General features: G+C 43.6%; 1 protein-coding gene across 4 annotated transcripts in view; it reads left to right on the top strand.

The window, feature by feature from the left end:
* LOC124722916 (PTB domain-containing engulfment adapter protein 1-like) overlaps positions 1-20,081 on the top strand; it is a 144,519-nt gene that overhangs the window by 72,087 nt on the left and 52,351 nt on the right. The window lies entirely within an intron of this gene.

Here is a 20,081-nt window from a genome sequence, read left to right as displayed (position 1 = left end):
CCTGTGACAGACTGCATAATTTTATAAAAACGGTTTATCGCGGCCAATTCCTATGTATTAATGAGGCTGCTTCTCAGTGTTCTTGGCGCTGTTCCCTTTAGTGCAAAGAGTTATTAGCTAAAGGTAAATTGTGTGGTTTAGAAGTGGTTAGGAAATTGCCAGTTAAACGGTGTCTCGCAGTTGCAAATATAAACACGGCGTAATTTCCGCCTATCATTGTGACACGCCATTTATGACATTGGGGCACAACGGCGGTCTCTTCGGCGTGTTCAGCCGGCTTGTTGGCCTAAGTAATTGTAACTAGAAGTTCGTATGTAGTAGTAGTAGTAGTAGTAGTAGTAGTAGTAGTAGTAGTAGTAGTAGTGCTTAGTCTTACTTGTACATTCAGTTCTTCCAATTTTCATTAGTTGTCAAGTCTCGTTCATTTAAATGTACACTTTCCTTCTAAAAATTAAGTTGCCTGTCAAATCCAAATACTTCTGAACACCTTGTTTTCGAAGATTTTTCTCTCCATATTCTTGCTAAGTGTTTCAGCCCCAGCCATGAATACGTCACAGTTTTCTTCTATATGCAGAGTTCTGTTATCGTTAGTGGTTAACTAAGTAGTTAGCCTATTGAGAACGTCTCTCTACAGTTCTCATCTTGTTAATTCTCCTCAGCGCTGTTGTTGGAAGCACAGATAATGCTTCCTAGATAATAGGACCTCGTTTTCTTGAACTCAGTATCTCCTAGTACCAGTTCAAATGGTTCAAATGGCTCTGAGCACTATGGGACTCAACTGCTGTGGTTATCAGTCCCCTAGAACTTAGAACTACTTAAACCTAACTAAACTAAGGCAGGATTCGAACCTTCGACCGTAGCAGTCGCACGGTTCCGGACTGCGCGCCTAGAACCGCGAGACCACCGCGGCCGGCCTTGTTACCAGTGATACCTCCACTTCCCTTCCTGTTAGTCGTATCGGTCCTTCTTGACTGTTCCTCAGACCAGTTTCGTGCCTCCTCTTATCACTTTAGTTGCTATTGCATCATCTTCCTCTGCTTTAACGACAGGATCATCGGCGAAAGCAGAGACTTCATCACCCACGTTTACACACTTCCAAAGCGAGGTTTTTAGGACCTTCCCAATATAAAGTTCACTTGGTGCCAAACTGAAAAACTAAATTTCCCCAGCCTGTCTCCACTGTAAGACTTCCTTCATCCCTCACTTCATTGTTTCCTCAAGGGACATTCTGGGCATTCTGATAAGTATCGAAGATTTATCATGTTTTACTTACCCTTCACGTTTCTCTCTGAACACTGATATTCTTCAATGAAATCGATGAATAGGCAGCATATTTTCTTCACAAATTAAAACACCTATTGTCTGAGAGTCAACACTTGGTCTGTCGTTAACATGAGTTTCCGAAATCCGGCCTGGTGCGCTTCAAGGGTTTCCTGTACGTATGGAAATAACCTTTAAGAATGTGCGCAAAGATCATACATGTGTGCTACACAGTAATACAAGGTGTACATGAAGTCTGGGAACACTTCAGATTATTTATTGCACAAGAACCAAACATTGTACAGGTATCATACGTGACATTTTGAAGAGGAATCCTGAAAATTTATTTTAATGTATACGGCCACAGCGTAGTTTGGTAACTTGCGCATAGTCTGCGCTAGTCACAAACATTGAGAATTCAGGTGCGGAGCGAGCTTTCTGTTCAGATTAGTACTTGTTCCATAGATCATGAATACGACACTTCGTAATTGTGGAATGTCAGGTTAATAAAAGGTGTCCATACAAGATAGTAATTTATACAAAATATTACATGACACTTAACATTTAATTTATATTTATTTTGGGGGGCGGGTGGTGGCGAAATTACCCACTTACTATATCCAAAAAATCATCTAATGAGTAGGATTTCCCATTAAAAAATTAAAAGAATTTCCTTTTAAATGTTACATGGCTATCTGTCAGACTTTCGATGCTATTAGGTAAGTGACTAGAGTTCCGTGGCAGCACAATTTACTCCCTTCTGAGCCAGTTACATTTAACCTTGAGTAGTGATCATCCTTCCTCGTAGTGTTGTAGCCATGTACACCATTACCTTCGAATTCGTTCGGATTGTTAATAACAAATTTCATAAGTGAAAATATATATTGAGGCAACAGTAAAGATCCCTAGCTCTTTAAATAAGTGTTGGAGTTACACAGAAACAAGTGTACTACAGCTGTTCAGCGGATGTTTAGAGCCAAGTACAGTAAGAGGCTACCAACAAAGAGTGCCATTTACCACTGGCACAACAAATTCGTTAGTACGGGTTGCTTGTGTTTGGCAAAGAGAAGCGGACGTCCCAATGTGAGTGAAGTGAATGTGGAGCGCGTACGAGAGACGGGTATGGCAAGAATTAGTTTACCATATTGACGTCTACTGGGTCACTCATGGTTCGCATATCGAATGTTTGCAAAAAAACCACTTAAGTTTCTCTTCAAAATCCAATATTTATGACATGCGTACAATGTTTAGTTCTTGTGCAATAGTCTTCCCAGACTTAATTTACACCCTGTATATCAGTGTGATTCAAACACGTGAATGTTTCTCATACCTTCATTGTTGGGCGTATTACTGCTTGTTGCCATTCATTGGCAATTTTTTCCTCCAAAACGACAGAGTCGGTCCATGTAGTTGATATGTCTCTATCTTGTGTTCCAGCAGTTCCATTGCCATGGGGTTGGTTCGTGGGCAATAGCGACTATTCTGTAAGAGCACAAGAGGACGTCAACACCTTAACTTTGAAACCTTCCGAATTTATTGGTTATTTTTCTTTGAATGCTATCAAATGTAATGTAGATGCGATAATCTGAAATACACGGCATTAAATCTTCCCCGCTGTGCTACATTGCTCCTCGGGGCTCTGTGAAACGTCAAGGGAAGTTATCGGTAGATAGTACTACCTGCATTGAATAATTAGTGCTAAGAGTTGGTTGTTTCCTGTGCTGGAATCGGCTGTCCTGTACCGTGTAAATATGAACTTAGTTGAAGCTGTATGACGCGCTAACAGAAAACTGCCAGGAAAAGTTAGCCGCAAAGGAAGTAGAGCCTTCTAGGCAGATACTGTCAGTGACTAAATCAAAGTGACAAGTGAACATTTAAAAAAGTGTAAATAGTGTGGGTGCAACGTAAAAATGCCTGATTTTCAACCCGGAAGTTAATAAGTTAAATAATACATGAATTAGAGATGGCTAAATTTGCCCGAAAAATAAAGCACGAACTCAGACTTGCTTAAAAATTCGGAATTGAGTAGCGAAAGCTTTTAACATTTAGTTTGAGAAAAACTGTACTTAATTATGTACAGAACCACAAAATTCCCCAAAAACAATTCGTACTCTTCTGAAAAGTTGTTGTTGTTAACAGCGAATGAAGTTGTATTACTATGTTGGCAAACATAACTATTAAACAGTAGATGCTGTTAACTTTCTCTCATATTTAAATGAATTCAAAAATTTGTGAACGCCCAGAATGTGTACGAGCCGCCACTGTTCATGGAACTAGTTAAGTCTTCTGCTAGGAGATTAATTTCTTCAAAACAGTCCTTACATAAATTCATGTCCCCTCTTCTACATAATTGTAGAAAATGATTCTTTGAAGTCACTATAAAAATTTGAGGATGGTCAAACTTACTTTCTAGACACAACAGTAAGAGGTGTAACGCTGCAACGTTGTTCAGGTTACAGCGAACCAGATAATTCAAAAGAATACTATATTCTAATAAATGCGTTATGTAAGACAGGAGAAAAATGGATTAAAACATTTTTTCAGTTTCTGGCGTTCTTCCGGACTGAAAGATCCTCATTGAGGACTTAAGTTTCTTAGCTGTAAAATCTCAAAATGTAGTGACATTGCAGCTGTTGAAAATGTGGGAGTTCATGTGGTCAGTTGAACATGACTCAAATTGTTGGAGTAATCCCAAGCCAATAGATAAAGCTAGTCGCAGTACCAAACATTACAATGGTCTAAGCCTTTCACCGGCACCTAGTGTACTAACGACGACACACTTACTGCAGAAGTCTCAAATTCGGTCAGAGTTCAGCGATTGGTGATTGTCCCCTAGCATCACTTACGCCACGTCAATGTACAGGACGATTCATCGATGTTATCAACTTTCAGGGATAGACACGAGTAAATCTAGAAATTAGAGGTAAAGGACCCCGGTCCAGAAAGAGAAGTTAAAAGCGAAAATCCTTCTGTCCTTATGACGACAGCCCTGCAATATCATAGAAGGAACATCCAGCTTCTCGTAGCCCTATCACACGATCTCGTTCAGTGAGGTATTGATAATGCCGTTTTCGTCACCTTAGTCACTTGTGACTAACATACTCACCCTGTCCAATTTCGAAGAGAACTAACGCTGATGACCGTTACAGTGTACATGTAGAGCAAACATCATGTAAATCATGGTGGCGCTGTTAGCGCCACTCTTACACGACCGACGCTGGATTTGGACAGACCTCTTCCAGATGTAAACATGCCTGCCAACTTTGTTTCGTTTTGTTGTCGAGATCTTTCCAGTTAGTGTATAGTGGTTCTCATAGTTCACGTGTATCACCTAACTAGTCATTAAGTTTCGTAAATTCGTAACTCAAAATGCCGTTTCGGACTTAGTATTAAGTAACTTATGCATTTAGACTTCTTCGCTCTGTTCCACGTTGGGACTGAAGTAGTGCGGAATAACATTGACAGTTTACCTCAAGGGCGTGTTAATCTTCCGGACGCGGGGGTACACGGCATTTCATCCACCGTGGGGCCCACTTGTATGTCTTTAAATGTAATAATTTCCACAGGCACTGCGCCGCTATATACCTTAGATACCTTCCACAAAGCAATCTGAAAGTGGCGCTCAGAAAGACGGGCTTCTGAAGCAAAGTTCTCTGTTAGAACATGGCAGAAATGCATGTGAGGGTTCTTACTTAATGGTCTCGAAACGTTGGGTTTAAGTAAGAACTGTCTCAAAAACATGTTACCGAACTGTGAAGTTCATATCTTACTCCGTGTGGGACTTGGATCCCCATCGGGCACTCACTAGGTGGAAGATAGTGAAATAACTCTTAAATGTCTGTAGTACCGGGGAAGTAAAATAACAAAGGCAGACCAAATAGCAACACAGGCCTAAACCCATTAGTACCCGTTCCGGCATCTAGCGGGTAGTGTTCAGCGTCGGCTCACAATGTTGGTGAGATTGCTACAAATAGGATGAAGGGGAAAAAGATTGCACCACCAAGGAGTTCTGAGTCACCAACGAAAGTTAGTTCGCGTGTTTTCACATCAGATGTCTTCAAATATTATATCAGCAGAATATTAGTGGCGCTACCAGCCCTACTAGCAGGATGTAAATGAAGTTTGCGTACAATACACGACGTAAGGGTTGTGAGCGTTGGTTAGCTTGACGAATGGACGTGGTGAGTTGCTGTCAATCAAGAACGCCTTTCAGGCGACAAAGACGCCACTATAGACACCTTACTGGGTTTGAACGAGATTGTGTAACAGCTTTCTGAGAAGCTGTATGTTCCTTCTGCGATATTGCACAAAGACTTGGCAGGAATGTAGCCACTGTTCATAATTGCTGGCAGCTGTCGTCACGAGAATGTACAGTCCCAAGAAGACCAACTCCGAACGGCTACTTCGCACTACTGACGGGGAAAACCATAGTGTTAGTTGTATGGCTCTGGCGCATCGTACTGAATCTGCGGCAAAAAATTTTAGCAGCAGTTCTCACCATTGAGAGACAAAGAACTACTATAAATTGGTTACTTCAGTGACCTCTCAGGCGGACGTCCTGTAGCGTGCATTGCACTCATGCCAAATCACTACACCATTGCAAATCAGCCGCAGATGTAGGTGGCCATACGGTCCCAGTAGTCTTCGTGAAAGGACAGTCCTTCAAAACTGCAAAATGTTGCCTTACCCCGGCTACACCATGGGAGGAACGTGGGGCTAAGTGGCAAGCACAATAACTCCCCACAGTACCTGGTCTGTACAAGGACTGATAGTGAGTCCTTCTTGGTCACGAATCCCTTGTTTTTTGTGGAGGACTTGGAAGACAAGTTTGGGGAAGTGACAGCCATCTATAAAATGAAGTGGGCCAGTTGTGATCAAAATGTGGGGCGTGGGGGTGGAACCATGGTCACTGGCCGTGGACCCACCCCCAGGGGCTCATCACTGTTCGGTGCGTTTGTGCTTGGCTACCACGGGGTCCCAGCTTTTGCAGTGTTTTTTCTCTTCCGTGCTGCATGTCTATCATCTTGCTATTTTCCCCCTCACTTGGGAACGTTCCTGGGGTGTTACCAGGAAGGTTCTCCTTCCACTGACGTAATAACAGTATCGGCTTTGTTTTTTCGCTCCTTTTTCCTTTCCTCGTTCCCTTCTCTCGTTCTTCGGCTTTGACGTTTGAGGTTCCTCCTTTCTTCTTCCTCCCTGTTTGCTCCTGAAGGCCGGCCCACGCGTCTGCCGCGTAACAGGTGACTGGGTAATGCGTAATTACCAGCCCTATGTAGACAGGTAGGGTTCGCACGTATCCCCCTAGTACAGGCCAGGCCCAGGTAGAGGTGATTGCTTGAGCTGCAACCTTCCCAAATTGCCGATTGGTCACACTGTCATGTTTGGGAGGTGTGACCTGAGGTGTGAACAACCACCTAAGGCAGGTGCGCCCCTTGTGAAGGGAGCCACCAGTTAATAACAGCGCACCATTGGAGACGCTGGTAATCACGAAAGGTTCTCTCGCAATGAGTCAATGTCCTCCCAATCAACGTCTACGAAGCGTAAACGTAATGAGGCTGATTAGAAAACCATTCCTGCTGCGCCACAGTACCTCGTGGTCTCACGTGTTGAAGAGTCAGGACTTCGCCACAGTAAATTAGTTTATTACTCAAAGGTGTTGATGCAATTACTGGTCCTGTGAAATCCTGCTTTCGTTTACGGAATGACACTTAGGTTTTGCAGACTACATCTTATTCTCAAGCACAACTGCTTGCTGCTTAGCTTCTCCACGGCTACCCTGCTCGTGTCCAGAGCCATAGAACTTCGAATTCTTCCCATGGTGTAATTTACGCCAGGCTGCTCGACTAACAGGCCGAAATCCCATCTTACCCCTCTGATCAGTGTGTCACTGCCGTCCATCGTGTAATAAAAAAGGTAGATTCCCCGTTGGCGTCCACTTGCATTCTTTTCCTCACCTTTGATAGTGTTGCTGCCATCAAAGATCAAAGCAGGCTATGAAATTATCCCAGTCCGGCCATACTCTGAAACCTATGTGCTACTACCAGTGTCGTCGCTTCAACCACACTAGAACGTGTTGTAGACACGCAGCCTAATGCGTAACCGGTGGTAGGGATGCACACGGGGGCAATTGTCTGCCACCTCCTCATCGCTGTATCAACTGCAATGGCGGCCATAGCGCCTCCTCTCGGGATTGTCCCGTGTATCTGAAGTGGGCTGTCAAAAAGATGTGGGTAAAGGATAAAATGCCTTATCCCGTAGCTCGCAAGTTACTGGTTAGTCGCAAACCTTGGGTTCTCCCATCTGGCACCTATAGTTCTGTTCTTGTTACCTTCGCTCCATTCAGGACATGGTCATGCTGACATGCGTCCTCAAATTCAGCTCTGAGGTTGTAAAATCCCTTCTCGGTCTGTACCAGTCCCTTACCTATTCGGAACTAGACTACGCGCACTTCGTTTATGCGTCTGCATGCCCATTCCTCTGATGCCGTCTCAACACTAGCCACCATTATGGCATCCGTTTGGCCACAGGCGCCTTTTACAGCAGCCCAGTTGCTTCAGTATGCTGAAACACCCCTGTCCTACCGCCATGACTTTCTCCTCAGCAGGTATGCATGCTGTTAATCTGCCATGTCTGACCACATACCCTATGTCTCCTCCTTTGATCGTCAGTATGGGGCTCGTCCTTGTCTGTTACCTCCTGGAGTCCGCTTTCGGCACTTGCTACGGCGGCTGAACTTCACACTACCTTCACCTTTCCTGGTGGGTGTGAACTCTTCACCACCTTGGCTTCGTGAAGTGGCCAATGTTAACCTAGGCCTTCATTCTCTTCTTAAGGACACTACTCCAGCCTCGGTCTATCACCTTCAGTTTCCCCACCTAAGTCTGGGCCTTCACGATAGTACCTTTGTCTACACTGATGACTGACTGTGAGGTTGGGTGTGCCTTCGTCATTGGCACCCATGTCTTTCAATCTCAGCATCCAGCAAACTCCTCAGTATTTATAACAGAACTCTTTGCCTTGTACCAGGCCACAGAGTACATCTGGCAACATAGCCTTTCAAATTGTGTCCTCTGCTCAGACTCACTGTGCGCTCTGTACACTGCCCATCCCTTAGTGCAGCGGTCCAGGAAAACTGTCAACTGCTCACTCTCGGTGGAGCCAGTGTGATGTTTGTGGGTTCCTGATCATGTCAGTCTGGCAGGAAATCAGGCTGCTGACAAAGCTGCAGTCGTCCTACCTCAGCCCGCGAGTTCCTATATTACCTCCGATGATCCCTGTGTTGCTGTCTGTCAGGAGGTGCGTCCCTTTGGCATCGCCAATGGTCCTCCCTTCACAGGAACAACCTCTGGCTCACTAAGTCTCCTCTCAGCCCTCCCACCAGGTGGTGGTTTTTTAACTTGGCTGTGTATTAGACACTCTTTGTAGCCATAGTCATTTGCTAAGTGGTGCTACCCCACAACTTTTTACACATTGTCCCAAAGTTTCAACTGTTCGCCACGTCATGATGGAATGTCCATTCTTTAGTCTTCTACATTCCCATTTGGGTTTACTGTCAGAGTTAAAGGCCATTTTAGCAAATGACGTGCATGCTCTCGACCGTGTCTTACTTTTTATCTGCCAAAGCACTATGGGAGACCATTTAATTTTTAGTCTTGGACCTCTGTATTTGTATGGTGTCGTTCCTTAGCCCTTTTTCCATGTGCCTTTTGTATCTGTCTTCTGTTAAATCGGTTGGGACTGACGTAGTCTTCTTTAACTCCTCTATGTATTCATGTTCCATAGTTCTGACTTCAGCGCTTATTACCCCCAGTTACATTGGCGCCCTAAAGCAAAACAAACAACTGGCCTTGGTAAAGACAATGAAAATTTACTGGCACAACTTGTTCTTTGCCTCTTGAATACTGGTACCCCCACACACTTCAGTGTAGTGCACAGAACTTCCTTGGCCACTGACTTTGTGTGGTAGTGACCACTTCCTGATCTTCCTGTCCATCCCTCAGTGTCACTCCACTGGATGCCTGCCCAGACTGGCTCTCAGCAGTGCTGACTGGGATGCTTTCTCTGTATGGAGGTATCAATGAGGCACTTCAGAATAAAACTACAGCCATTTTTTCGGCATCTCATTCAGCAATCCCCTATTCCTTGGGCCTGCCCACAGTGGAAGACAGCACCATGGTGGTCGTCAGAAGTTGGAGAGGTCATGTGGGATTGTAGGCGAGCTCTCAATCATAATTGACACTCATCAATGGAGCTCTTCATTGCCTTTAAATGGATATGTGCCTGAGTCCGTCACCTAATAAAAAAACAGAAGTGACAAAGCTAGGAATGCGTTTAAACTATTGGGCCATGTACATCTCCTTCACACAGCCATCTCAGTGGGTACCAGACACTTGGTGTACCTGGTATTACCTTGAATGACACTGTCTGCACTGACCCAGACGCCAGCAATAATTTTGCTCTGCTCTACACTGAAGACTCAGTGTGTCCTTTAGGACACAAAAGGCATGCTGATAATTCTCAGTGGTTAGACCAAAAGAAATTCTTCTACTACATGCCACTTGAAGCCATATATCCTCTCAGTAGGTGGGAATTAGTAAGTAGCCTAGCTCAAGGCCCTGATCAAGCCCCAGGGCCATACTGCATCCGCGACCAAATGATAAAGTACGTACTGGTGGACTGTCAGCGTCATAACCTTGCTACCTTTAACATCATCTGCAGCTAGGGACAGTTCCCAGTACAATGGCGAGAAAGCATCATTGTCCCAGTACTGAAACTTGGTGAGCACCTGCTAGAGATACTTATTGCCCAACAAGTCTCACCATTGTTCTCAGTTGGTTGAATGCGTGGTGAGCTGGTGGCTGTATTGGTTCATTGAGTCTTGACATCGTCTGGTTCTGTCCCAAGGTGGTTTCCGCCAGTGCTGTTCCACTATTGATAACCTGGTTCACCTTAAATCTGCCAACCGAACAGCGTGTGTGTGTGTGTGTGTGTGTGTGTGTGTGTGTGTGTGTGTGTGTGTGTGTGTGTGTGTGTGTGTGTGTGTGTAAACACGCCACGCACTTGTTGGCATTGTACCATTCACCCACAACCAGCACCTTACCCCGATGGCAAACTGTTCAATGTGGTGGAGACATACTGTGTTTTAGTACTGGTCTTGGATTATGACAGATTCCCCATGTTTGTCAGCTTAAGTGCACGTGCTGGGTGCATCTTAATACACTTCATTCCTGAGCAACTCTAAACTCTAGCTGGGGTGCAGATCACTCTTTCTGCAGCTTAATGAAAATGTGATACAATCCCACCTCAATCATGGGAGATAGGCATAAGGTTCAGCATCACCCTCAGCACTGGGTACTGGATCACATGCACCACTGCAGGATTAGTCTAAAGCCTTTCGAACTAGCCCTGTGAACAGCCTACTCATGGAGGCTGGAGTCCCTCCACTGTAGGTCAGGCACTAACAGAGTGTCAGTTACGCTACCCACGTCTGTAGCTCCCCTGAGCATCCAAACTGTCTTCTCTTTCGAAACACGGTAATCCATTTCTTGTAACAGTGATCTAGATCAGATGTGGATTTGCTATCTTCTGTGAACTTCAGTGATTTATCTGAACCCACTCCTGTACCCTTTTGTGGTGCATACATTGGCCATATTTTCATATTGACCAATCCCAAGTTCTGAAACACTTGGGTCATCCTTAGGCCCTCTGCCACAAATATTTCTCCATACATGGTATATCCCAGGGTTCAGAAGTATTAGACTTAAGCCTCGATGGTTGCTGGTCATATAGGCTTCGCTTAAACTCGTGGGGAACCTGCTGAGCTGCTCTCCTTGCCAGATAGCCGTAGTGTTTGCACTGTAGAGTTGGTAGCCATCTCATGCTCTTGAGCATATATGTTCCTGCACTGATGGATCCTTTACCTGCAGCGGCTCCCTAAGCAGTTTGCAAGCGCTCAACCAGTGTCAAGATAGCCATCCCTTGGTCATTGCTATCCAGGATACTCTGTATGCCCTTAAACAGTGTAGACACGGTAACCCATGTCTGGACACCAGGGAATGAACTCGCTGATAGCTTGACCAAACAATCCACCAGTAAACACTGTTAAGATTGGTATTCCAGAAACAGACCACCTATCAGTATCACACTGTCAAGTTCTAGCTGCCTAAATAGAAGGGCTCACTATCGACTAATTGATAAAGGGACTACGAATCTTAGGTCCTACCGGCAGGCATCCCACGACTGTCCTTTGCTGCCTCCAAATTGGCCGTACTTCAGTGATTCATGGTCACCTCCACAGTGAGGACCTGTTCCACTGTCATTGTGGCCTTACTTGATGGTTGTCCACATTTTGCTAGACTGTCCCAACTTAGCCACCCTGTGACAAACTCTTAATTTTCCTCACCCACTAATGCTGGTGTTAGGAGACGATGCCACAGTGGGTGACTTAGTTTCACATTTAATTTGTGTAGTGGGCTTTTCCACTTAGTTCAAGGAAGGGCTGCTTAACCTTATTGGCCCATTGAGAGGTAGGCAGCAACAGGGTTTTCTGCATGTACCCAGACAAGTCTGTGGCTGTCTGGGCGTGGTGGTCCAGCCCTGTCCTCACCCTACCTGCTCTTTCACTCTTCTCTTTCCTCCTTCCCCTCCCCCTCCTCTAACGTTGTCTGTTAGACTTTTTGATCTTCCGGTCTCTCTGTGCGGCTCTTGCCCTGTCTGTATTGCTAGTCTTTTTCAAGGCAGTCTGAAAGTGGAGTATGGTAAGTGGTGGGGGCTGGAGATGTTGCCTTATTGTACTCTTTGAGGGGCTTCTAGCTGCGCCCTGGATGGGTCACCTTGCCTTCCTCTCTTCCTGTGTGTCCCTTTTCCTTTTTGTGCCTTATCTCAGCTTTGTTCGCGTTTCATAGACCTTAGGGTTTTCTTCCTCAGGGTTGTGCATGGTAGCCTGTGTCCGTTCTACTGTCGCATGGACCTGTTTGAGGACAACGGAACTGATGACGTAGTAGTTTGGTCACTTTAACCATTCAACTAACCAAACCACAACAATCTGCGACTTCAGTGACAAGCGAGAGCTGATTGGAGGGCAGAATGGAGATAAGTTGTGTTTCTGATGTAATATTCTGGGTAGGCGCCAGTGATGGCCGTGTGTTACGACGCAAGTTGCAGACCTGCGCAACACGTCTGCATGCCAGATGTACTGGACTTGCACCCCAGACCCTAACTCCAGGTGTGAGTTTTCATGACAGCGGTTATCCCACGCTACGTGACCGCAGATGTCTATATAGGTACTACCTATATTTTGCTGCCGTTGTTCGGCACTGCAAGGAGTGTTTCCAAACAGCGCAACGCTCGCCACATCGATGTTGTAACGCTGCATGATCTACGCTGTGTCTGTTTCCTTGGTGTGCTGAATCACCCGATCTGTCTCCAGTCGAGTACACATGGAACAGCACACAACGAAAACGTCGTTATTCAAACAGCTTTGACCAATTGCAATAGGTGTGGAAGTCCATCTAACAAACTGATATCCGGCACCCGCCAAACACAATGCATACACGTTTGCTTCCTTGCATTCAACACTGGCAGTTACATTAGTTACTAATATACTAGCATTTCGCATTTGCAATCGTTTTTATCGTGCCTACAGTAGCATGTGATCTTGCAATATTGTTACCTAGACAGATGTATCTCCAGAACTGCATTACTCCACATCTTTTGTAGTTCTAAGATCGTTTGTGTTTTTGTCAACAAAGTCGTTAACATTTTTGATACCCAACAAAGATACAACCACCACCTTTAACTTCAGAACATGATGGAACAGGAAAAATATCTACTGCTCCAGGCTGTGGTAAGCATACTGAACTTCGCTGGCCATTCGATTGAGACCAGGAACTTCATGAACAGGTGTAGCTTCTCGAAACCTCTTCGTAAACACGGTATTGGCACACTCAGCCCAAACACACCAGTGAAACTAGGCAACTTCATAACTTATAGATGTACTAGGAAAAATTTCACATCAGAATTTTCGGAATAAAATAGTTTCGCAGATGAAATCCACTCCGACATACAGAATTACAGGGTGTACAGGAAAAACCTGCTGTCAGGAGGCAAACATAGTGTTCGGCACTGCATGTGCAGTACACGGTTCAGTCATGTACTCTGGATTCCAATAAAATATCAGAAATAATCTCCACAATAACGTTCGAATCAGGAAGAGCTCATCTGCAGACAACCATCGACTAATGATCACAACAGAAAGAAATCGCAAGTAGTAGATTTTTGGGTAGACATCGAAGAAACTAATTCCAGAAAGATATGTCAAAATTTTATTACGAGACTTAAATGCAAAACTACCAAAAGAGCGCTGGTACAGGCCCTTCCGTAGGACACAAACGCACGAACAAGATTGGGAACTTTGAATGCATGAATATCAAAATTTTAACGTAAAACTTAAATCAGCACCACGAAAAACGCCCAAAACGTATGGAGATAATTCCAAATAGATCACGTAACTATGAAAAACAAGAATAGAAATTGTGAACGTGAGAACACGCCCAGCATTCTGAGTGTGCAGCCGTCACTCGCTACAACAAAAGATCAGCCTAGTCCCAAGAAACACAGCGCGGAACAAAATAGACCAGACGGAGTATACTCGAAGCTAAAGATGAAATTATTGAAGAAATAAATCAAAAGTTGGTAAAACAACGCGTAGATAATTCAGAATGTAATGTTGGGATCAACTTCTTAAGAAACATAAACGTACTGCAACGCAACATATTAGATCGTCAAGCGTAGACTCCAGGCATGGAAGTAGTTCAGCAGTAACAGAACAGAACCATGGCAGTATTCCCCGCAAAGTCGGGAAATAATCACACTAAAGATAAATACTGAAACGGCATATGACAAAAGTACACTAATAATTGGATTTTCTCACTTTGAGAATAATGGAGCGACTTTGTTCACTTGGTAAAAACATTAATCAACCTAGATCGTTAAAATATTTTGTTATTAAAGACAGTAGGTTTCGACAGGCTTTGTATTTTCCAGTGTTAAAGATCTTGTTTCAAACGTGTCGACCTTCCGGTGGACCTCACGCCAAAGTGTCACGTGAATAGAACTCGGCATATTAAAAGGTTTGTCATAACTAAAAAACAAGCACTTTGTGCAAAAGTCGTATTCACATGGCGTTATGCCCAAGGTGATTCGTTTCTCACTTACGACAAACCTTTTATAATGTGCTGATTTTAATCCACGTGACACCCTGGCGTGAGGTCCAGCGTAAAATGAATACGTATCACAACAAGATCTTAGACAAGAAGATGACTACAGAAAACTGAAAATTTCTTATACTCGGATAAACTCAACGGCGAGAAGCCTAAAGCAAAGAAAATCACGCCATAACAAAATCTAAATATTAAACCGCCTGCAGTCAAAGGAGTAGAAGAGATAATGAAACTACTAAAGAACCCCAGTAGGTGATGGTATTCTCTGATGTCTGGAAACTTACCAAAACATCGCAAAGGAAATTCGTAAAATCCACCAAAATATTGGTTACCTAGAAAACACCACAGGAATGGAAACGTGCGTTGATTCACGCACTCTGCAAAAAGGGAGACATGACAGACCACGAGGTATTTCGCTACAGGTTGCTTTAAAAACTCTCGCAAGGGCATTACTGAAGACTAGACTCGTAAGTCATATGGACAACACTAGTCACATTGACTTAAAGGTGTGACTCCACAGTTACTCTTACGCAAACTAGAATAATATGGGATGCACAGAAAAACTATGGCACTCAGGCAGCAAACTGACACCAAATACAAAATAAAATTTATGGGAGAAATCTCAGAACCATTAGATACGTGTAGGGTCACAGATGCTCTCACCTTTTTTGATATGGTCCTCTACATATTTACCGGTGGAGGGAAAAGTAAAAAGGAATCACTAAAGAACACGAGCAAGCAAGACATGCAGTACCTGGAATTCATAGACGGCCAGGCTGTACTCAGCAACGATAAACCACAACAAGCAGTGAAATAATTACTTGAAGTCTGCCAAACCGCATTTAATGAGAACTCAGTAAAAGGAAAGAAAGACTACACAAGTCATGAACACACAACACGGGAAGGTTAAGAGCGGATAAATTAAAGTATCCAAGGGAACATACAAATCGGAGGATCAAACAAGACATGCAATGAAACTTCCTGGCAGATTAAAACTGTATGCCGGACCGAGACTCTAACTCGGGACCTTTGCCTTTCGCGGGCAAGTGCTCTACCAACTGAGCTACGCAAGCAAGACTCACGCCCCGTCCTCACAGCTTTACTTCTGCCAGGAGACGAGATACTGGCGGAAGTAAAGCTGTGAGGACGGGGCGTGAGTCGTGCTTGGGTAGCTCAGTTGGTAGAGCACTTGCCCGCGAAAGGCAAAGGTCCCGAGTTCGAGTCTCCGTCCGGCATACAGTTTTAATCTGCCAGCAAGTTTCATATCAGCGCACACTCCGCTGCAGAGTGAAAATCTCATTCAGAAGGCATGCAATATCGAACAGAAAAACTTAAGACAGCTTACAAACTGACAAGCACGCACTAAAATAGAACATGTCAAGGTAGGCCAGACTAAAGCACAAAAATATGTTGCTCCACCAAAGTAGTCGACATATCAGAAACGACCACAAAGTATTATTATTCTAAGTCTTGTTCGTGTCTGATGTCTACACATGCACGATTGCTAAAATGGTACTTCCACCACTCCTGGCATGTCATTTTCAAACAGTAGCCTAATCTTCGACAAGTCATTGCTCCTTAGAGTGTACTTTTCTAATGAAAACAGTGAACTTTAAAGCCGTTAAGAATTATAGTCATTCTTATCACGTAAAAGAAGAGATTGCATTGTTGAGCAAACAATCTGGACTGTATTCTGAAACTCGTATTACAACATCGCGCGTCGTAAGGACAGGTCATGCAAATCAAATTACATAAAGTTACATATTAATGTCAACATGCCCGGTCTTGGGCAATGAGACACTCAAAAGAATACTGTACTCAGACTGATGCCTCACAGTATAATTGTTTCTTTAATAATCAGTAGCTGCTGTGTGTTCTGTGCAGCTTGATGGTCGCGTGGTCAGGCCGCATCCATCCTCCAGCGGATACAAATACTGCGTGGTGGCTCTTTATCCACAAGAAACAACTTTACGAAAGAGTTAATAAAATTGTTTATCTCCCAGTTGCAGCAGTAACACAATCACAGAGCAGATGTCTTCACAACATCGACCTAGCTTGATCACCTTACAGGGCAAATAAAAACCGCATACACGGCCCCTATAGTCGGGCCGTTAAATGCATGGCACAGTTTTTGTGGGTAGTAACTCGCTCCCATCCCGAGCTTTATTTCAGTAAGTGATGGAAGTGATTAGCCTGTATAACTTTGTGTGTAAATTTTACACAGCTCATATGCGAGGCAGTTGGAACTATGCCAAAATTCAACTCCAGTTCCTCGGTGACAACCTTTGCAAATTGAATGCACAGATTTGTATAACCTTACTCAACTATGTGTGGCTAATGAAATAAATTACAGGACGTTAAACCCTAAACTTCGTTTCACTGTAGGTGGGCGCTGTAAGTACACACTTCAGTACAAATTGTTAACCTACGTGTTTTTTAGCGTGCATTTAGTAATAGAAGTAGAGACGGATATATCCGACTTGGCCTTCCTGGCACGGCCGTGTACGGATATAAAAGTCGCTAGCAGTTAACCATTTAACAAGCTTTGTGTGGGCTGAAAATGTTCACTAGTATAACGTACCACTACTTGCTAGACACATAGCTTTGTCTTGACGGTTAGGAGGTCTCTATCAGTGACCACATCCTAAATCTTGGAAAGTGAATTATAAAGATTTTAGCAGGTATTGTTAATATCAACTGTAACGTCGCCAGTGTTCGGGTAATGGCAGGGTAAGGAAGGAAGGAAGGAAACGAGGCTTTCCCTCCGCACCCATCTGTCACAAATGGCCCACTTTGGTGCGCTTCGCCTCCACCCCTTGTGGACTGATTAAATACGTTGCTTGTACCAGCAGAGCATTTCAACTTGCCAGATGTTCTGCTTATTGTCATGTTCATTTTTCCTGGTAAATAAATTTCACGTTGAAGAAGATACAGATTTTAATTATGAACATTAATTTAAGAAATGAATACTAGCCATGTACGTGTAACTAAATTAAGTGTTCGCAGGCTAAAGATACGTAAAGATTATACTCAGGCAGTCAAGTGACAGTTTTTTAGGCCACTTCAGTTTCTCGTGGATTTAAACTGAGATTTATCGGATGATGGACGTTAACGGTAAAAATGTCAAACTACTGGCGACGATGTTTAAATGCCTGATTCTTAACATTACTTATAGCCCGTGTAACAGTCCGAACGTAGTATTGTTAAAGTTCTCATGTTTACAGACTTCATATTTGTTGCCTGTAGAATAAAAGTTAAAAATTGTAAAACAGAAAAATTAGCTCTCCATTTAACACACTGAAGAATAAACGTTTCTGCTCGTGGAAGTCTTCTACCTTAGCGGCTTCAACATCAGAATTGGGTTACATTCTAGTACACTAAAGTGAGTACACGATAACGTGGTGCCGGCCAGAGTGGCCGAGCGGTTTTAGGCGCTACAGTCGGGAACCGCGAGACCACTAAGGTCGCAGGTTCAAATCCTGCCTCGGGAATAGGTGTGTGTGATGTCCTTAGGTTAATTAGGTTTAAGTAGTTCTAAGTTCTAGGGGAGTAATGGCCTCAGAGGTTAAGTCCCATAGTGCTGAGAGCCATTCGATAACCTGCTAGTCATCAAAATAGCGGGAGAAAGTAATATGTAAAATGTATATTTAAACTGAAAGTAAGCTTATTCCCACTAACACAAAACAATAAATTGAGCCTAGAGTAAACAGGTCGGCTGCTAAGTTGCTCTGGCAGTAAAATAGTGTGATCATTAACACATAAGCAGAATGTCTGTCGCGTCTAAATATCATCCCTGGTTTCTCCAGGCGTAAGATAACAGTTGTGCACGTCTGGAATCCTGGCGCGGATATTAAAAGTAGACTGCGCTCTGCCCCATAAGCGCCGACAATCATTCTTACTTTAAACAGCTTAATGTTCATGAGCCTTAATTTGTGACAGTCACCTCGTAGTTTCTAAATACAGGAAACACATTACCTATGGTGGTGGTAATGTGTTGATGTTAATTCCCTTATTGTACAATATTTGCACTGTTCTAGAAAATTGCATTTTAACGCAGTTTAGGAACGTCGCGTCACTTCACATAATTCAATAAAGTTGAGTCTCTCGTGGGCCAAACTCGTACATGTATTTAAGAGACAAGATTTGTGTATAAATAGTTTCTTATGGCATAACAAATCACTGCAGTAATTTCGGCTATGGTGTATTATTTTCAAGACGCTCTTAGTTCCCCCTCTATTTTCAGCAAGCAACTTCACGGTATATTGAAGGGGAATTGTGATGCAATTCACACGCAATGGAAATACTTCAGCCTGGTTGCTACAAACAGGGCTCGTTTTACCGACAGTGGCAGTATAGACGAGGATTAATGACTAAGTCGTCACAGCGACGGTTACTGACGTTAATAAATCTTTTAAAGTTTTTTCTGGAAAAAGCAGATCAGAAATTACTAAATTTTGACCATTTGTCAAAATAGGGTGCTAGTAAGATGTACATAAAGGAATTATGTTCAAAGTTTAAACTGACTGTAAGTCGCTCTGTCAAGAAGTAAGCACAATAGTGGCTTAAGGATATAAAACCCCTCTTGGTTTAATAACAAAATCGGGAAAAATTGAGCAGACTGGTAAACTGTTTAAAGTTTAAGAACATCTCCCGGTCATCGCAGCATTCGTCTATAAAAATACTGATGCACTGAGCTTGCAACTTCCACCATCAAACGTAAACGAAAGATCTTGCAGAGCCGAGAAGACTGATAAAATAAGACTCGATCGAAGCGGAACGTGAATAACTCGCAAGTCTTCTCAACCCCTAAAAGTATTTATCCCGACGCATTCAAAGCACTTCCAAATGCTAAACTTCTTGTATAAAGCGGGACGTGCCTAAGGCGGAATCAGGACGCAAATTTTGAGACTTAATCAATACATTGTACAACGTGGGGAAGAGTAATTAGTGTAAATTAGTCAAGACTCTACAAAGACACAGCCATGACAATCCTCTTAAAGGGCGCAAAACCAAGAAGAGGGTCGGCGCAGCTTGGAACTGCGGGTGTAGACAAACTTGCACCGTTCCTTGCAACAACGAACAAGTTCAGCTTAGTGTCGGCACATCGAAAGAAATGGTTCGTGAGCGATGTTCGTCGGTATCTCTCGTTGTCCATTATTATTGACGTACGTGGGCGAACACTAGAACATTGTTGAGCACTTTAGAACACTCCGCTGCAATCTATGCATTGAAAGGTCTAGGGCAAGCGTTGCTCTCTCTGCATCACGGGATACCGGGTTCGTTTCCCGGCCGAGTTGGCGATTCTCTCCGCTGGGACTGGGTGTTAGTGTTGTCCTCATCATTTCATCATGATTCGTGACAGTGGCTCGATTGGCCACTCTAAAAAAATTGGACTGAAAAAATAGGAAGTTTCTACGGGCGCTGAAGACCGCGCAGTTGAGCGCCCTACAAACCAAACATCATATGCATTGAAAGAGGTAGGTGTCATGTTAAACAGTGTTTAACCCTGCAGGGTTGATCATTGCAAAGAAAGGCACGACCTGCATTATTTTATGCCAGTTTGTTGACTAATAGCACTTGGTGATAACATGTCGAACAAAA

The sequence above is a fragment of the Schistocerca piceifrons genome, chromosome X (assembly GCF_021461385.2).
Source record: "Schistocerca piceifrons isolate TAMUIC-IGC-003096 chromosome X, iqSchPice1.1, whole genome shotgun sequence".
Classification (NCBI taxonomy): domain Eukaryota; kingdom Metazoa; phylum Arthropoda; class Insecta; order Orthoptera; family Acrididae; genus Schistocerca; species Schistocerca piceifrons.
Note: the sequence above shows the minus strand (reverse complement) of the source record. Positions and strands in the feature narration are given on the sequence as shown.